We start from the raw sequence: 4,754 nt of genomic DNA on the forward strand, positions 1-4,754 counted from the left end.
CCTTTAGGGCTGTAATTGCTGATGCAAGGCACTTGGCACAGCCACTGACAGTTCATTCATAACTTGGTGGTTTCTCCCTTAATAACTTACCCCCTAATTAGTTCCTGTGAAGGTACTTTATGAAATCATAAAGTCATATTTTTTGTGACTTGCCCAGCATCGTGCTGGCCTCTGCGGGCTGGGACTCCCCATCCTGCTGAGCTGGAGCTCCTGGGGATCAGCCCTGAAATGAAATCTGGGCCAGGACAGCAGCAGCAGGGAGCTGGGACCCCTCCATCCCTGCCATCCCTCGGGGTGACACCGTGTCCTCCCCAAAGCCAGCTGAGATCTGGCCCCAGGAGCTGGCCAGGACTCCTTTTGCTGGCCTGTGGTTCCCTCGAGTTCTTCCAAGGAAGTCAAACCTATTTCCTGCAGCTGATCCAAGGATAAACTGGCTTTCATTTTCTGCTCTGCTCCCCAGCCCTCTTTTCAATACACAAAGATAACAGGGGACTGTCACTACTGTTGTCTGGCTTTTGTTTTGGGCTGTTCAAATGAATTTCCAAGTCTCTGACCTTCTGCATCAGCAGCACCATCTGCTTGAGGGTGACATTTTCTTCATCTTGGCAACCAAAGACCTGGAGTTACAGCTCTTTACGCTCCTTTTTGCAGCAAAAAGAACCTTTTGAAGCAGGACAAAAAACCCCAAACCACACTTTTGCTTTATTATTCCATGTTTACCTGTGCCAGGATGCCCAGTGCAACCACCCAGAGCTAACTCCCCTTCCAGAACAAATCCAGAGCTGGCTGGTGTCTGCTCTGAGACCGCTTCAGCAGGATATTGTCCTGCAGGGGCATATTACAATTAATTCATTAATTAATTTGAGATTAATTTCGTCTTATCTCATGTTTTTTGCAAGGGCTTTTTTTCTTTCTCTAGAGTTAGGGCTCTGAACTCCAAATCCAGCTGGGTCTGAAGTTCTCTGAAGGACCACCCCTGGCCCACCAAGACCACGGGAGGAGTTTATGACGCTCCGGTGAGTAAATGGTTACTAAAGGCCTCTCATCGCTCTAAAATGTATCCAAATGTCAACACAAACTGGAAATCTTTTTGCCAGGTCTTTTTTTTTTAGTCTCAGTCACAAGCTTCCAGGAAATGCAGCTTTTTAATGCTTTTTAGCTAAAGGTCCCATTTAACCATTTAATTTGTACCTGAATATTTCTGTAATGAGTACTACTACTACTACTACTACTACTACTCCTACTACTACTACTGCTGCTGCTGCTGCTGCTGGTGCTACTACAGCTAGGTGTCCATCAGTTAACCCAGGCTTCTTGCTGTTACGTTATTTATTAAAATGTTTATTTCTTGAATTGAAATTTGAGATACCTGTTAACACATGTTATGAGCTGAACAGATGGCCATATATTTCTAACTCTAAAAAACATGTTAGGCTGCCAATACAGCTGTCCTGCCATCCAGAGGCGTCATAAAATTTAAAATATTATTTTTTTCATAAATATTCATCAGGGATTTTCTGAAAGGCAGGTTTTGTTGCCCTAGAAAAATGCCAACTTTCATAATACTCTGATGGAACATTCCAAGAGGAGACACAACTGCAGATCAAATCTAATTTGCAGAGCAGCAACTTAAAAACAGTGAGCTTGGATGAAGTGACGATGAAGTGATGAGAGCATCACACGGGCAGAGGGTGCAGAGCACGAGGTGCTGGCAGAGCATCTTCTGCCTCATCCAGTGCAGTTCTGCCTCGCAGCTGAGGTGCCTGTGAGAGCAGGGGAGGGCTTGGCTGAGGATTCCCCTGGCAAGGGGGAGCTGAGGGGGTGTCAGGACCCAGGGAGTGTGCAGAGGGCCCCAAGGTTGGAGGGAGCAGGAGCAGTGCTGGTGTTTGTGACGGGTCACAGCTTGGCACGCGCCATCAAAGCGCCTTTTTTTTGTTACGCTAAATGTTTTTATTATTCCTTTTTTACAACCTCAGGCGTTAGGGGATTTCTGTCAACGGGCTGCAGCCGTACCAACAATGAAAATAAGGGTTTTGTGGATCAGGGTGCTGGTAAAGGTCTCGTCCTGGCTGCCACTGGAGCTGGAGTGCCCGGGCAGAGGGGAGCAGGGTGCCAGGAGCAGCTCAGCCCACGCTGGCACGACAGGAGCACAGAGCAGGTGAGAGTTCCTCTTCTGCAGCTGAGGAGTTAAAGGATTCCTCTGAAATCAACCCTCCAGCTGGTCCCACAGCCAGGATAAAGCCCACTTTTCTGCAGGTTCCACCAGAGCATTTCACAGTTATCTGAGGGTTTTCTTCCTGATATCTACGGCCAAGAAACGCACTGAGACCTGTTTGTGTGTGATTTCAATAAAGCAGCCTGTGACTCCTGGGGGAGGAAATGCACAGTGAAAAGTTATGGACTGCAGAACCTCGTTACTGCAGTCACCCAGAGCTGCTCCACTTCCCTGCCAGGCCAGGGAAATGCCAGCCCTGCTCTGCTTCCCTCCATGCCTGCAGCAGGGAGAAGATGCTGCAAAGGGCTGGCAGCACTGTCTGCACAAGCTGGAGTTTCTTCCTCGTGGTGGGAATTCCAGAGCTGGGCTGCACTGGCCCTGGAGAGGCCCCTGGTAGGGCAAACCAGCCCACACTGTGGGCTAGTTACCCCTGAAAGCAGCTCAGGGGGTGGCAGTGAAGGGGTCCCAAGGCAGACTGCTCCCCTGGCTTTGCTCTGCAGTTCCAGGAGGGATCCCCTGCCTCTTCTGTGGGGCAGCACCAGGACACTTGGAGAGCTTTGGAGTGAAGCTGGCCCCTTCCATGGGGAGCTGTGGATTAACACTCGTCTGAACACTGACTTTGGTTGTAGATGTTAAAGCTGTTGTAGCTGGAGTTTCACCAGGAGGCATTGTCAAGGTGCCTTCCCAAAAGATGTTCCTGTTGAGCAAATTTGGGCTGCTGTGCCCAGAACCGAAGGTGGCAGGCTCAGTTTGAACCTGACATCTTCTGAGACAAAAAGCAGTCTGTATGCAGACAGAGGAGGACTTCAAACAGCTTTGGGGGATCTATAGATGAAAGGAAGAATCTTTAATTAGATTTTTTAGAAGCACAATAGTGGGATGTCCTCAGGATCCCGACTCCCAGCTCAGCTGGGCTGGGCAGCTTGGGGGACCAAGAAGTGAAAATATGTTTATACTGTAGCCAAGACAGGAGAAACAATCCAAATTAAATGATGTGTGGTAGCTTTTCTGTGGACTTTCCCTTGGTATGTTGTTAGGAAATGGGCCAGTTTCAGGAATGCAGTTGTTAATTTTCAGTGCTACAGTGGGTAAGCTGATAGCCTTTCCAAGAGTATGGGGCAATGTTGTGGGGATAGAACCAGACCACACTGACTGACACACAAAGAAATTGCCTCTTAAGAAACCAGAAACGTTTAGAACTGTGGGGATTTCAGAAAATCACTCAGTCTAGCCCTGCACTGAAATGGGATCAAACGTTCCCAGACCACCCTGGCACATCCGAACTTCCCAAAACCCCCCGTGAAGGAAACTCCACCTTCACGTTCTGCTGCCTCAGCACAACAAATGACAATGTTCCACCTGAGAGCTGCACCCAATGGTCCTTGTGGGTCCTACCCAGCTCACAGCACTCTGTGACATCTGTGAAATTGGCTAAAGTGCCTTTTTAACTTAAAATTTAGGACCTTTTTAGCTAGAGCTACACAAAGGTCCCACTAATGCAAGTGGAAGCAGGGTTCTCTTCTTTCTGATGGCATTTCTTAGGCTACAGGCTGGAGAAACTCCCAGGTACAATGATGTTACTGCTGCATGAAGAAAATCAGATCACATACTTCATCTTTTCTCTGGGAGTGTAGAACGTTGCCTACACTTGTATTGTCTGGAAATAATAAAAAGAACTTGATAGCAGGAGAGGGTGCAAGGTTCTGAAACCATCTGTCACATATTTTAACACATATACAAGAGACTTTTCATGTAATTTAATTATTTCTTTCCCCTGCTTTCAGTATTGCATCTCCCTCAGTTTAACACCAACAGAGAGCTTTCAGACACACCAGCTGTGTGCTACATCCCACATCCACTCAGGGATTACCTGAAGCTGTACAGGTAAAAACAGCCTGCAGCTCTCACCTTCTGCCTTTCTGCCTCTCAGAAAGAGCAGAGCCCTGCAGGAGACAACAGACTGCAGCCCCTTCTGCTTCTGCTGAAAACAGGACAGCTCTTTGCCATCTCTTTCCCTACCTGAGGGTCTCCAAGCAGCTCCAGAGCTGTGCCTCCACCCAGCCTGAGGGGCCTGAAGATCTGTTTTGTTGCACCACGTGCCGTAGCTGACAGCAAGGTCCCGTATCATCTTCTAGAATCCCCGTTTTTAAAGGTGTTTTCTCGCTCTGTGGATTGAATAAACCAGTTTTGCAATCTGCTGCAGGCCCCACCCTGCCTAACCCTGGCTAGTTAACCTGTAACTGATTGCAAAACTGGTTTGAGTCACATGCTGAAGAGAGAGACATAAATTAGGTTTTTAATAGCTCAGCTCTCCTCCTCGCCCATACCCTGAGCCGTGAGCTGTTAGCGGTGGTGCCACGGAAGAGCCCAGCACGTGCCATCCATGTGCCACTCTTTAATGGAGCTTTCCATGCTTTGGGGGATTAAAAATGAGGCAGAAATAGAAGTGCCTCCCCTGCTGCAGCCTGGACGCCAGATTCATTCATTCCCTGTTTGCAGGATTCATTCCCTGTTTGCAGGATTCATTCCCTGTTTGCAG

The 4,754-nt window shown here is 48.3% G+C and overlaps 1 long non-coding RNA gene across 1 annotated transcript; it reads right to left on the bottom strand.

Moving 5' to 3' along the window:
• Positions 1–676: 676 nt before the first annotated feature.
• On the bottom strand, positions 677–4,410 carry LOC117244598. The gene is made up of 2 exons (XR_004498011.1): positions 4,235–4,410; positions 677–3,040 (listed from the first exon to the last, which is right to left on the bottom strand). It is a non-coding gene; the product is annotated as an uncharacterized LOC117244598 (long non-coding RNA).
• Positions 4,411–4,754: the final 344 nt, after the last annotated feature.

This window comes from Parus major, chromosome 5 (assembly GCF_001522545.3).
Source record: "Parus major isolate Abel chromosome 5, Parus_major1.1, whole genome shotgun sequence".
In the NCBI taxonomy this organism is placed as follows: Eukaryota; Metazoa; Chordata; class Aves; order Passeriformes; family Paridae; genus Parus; species Parus major.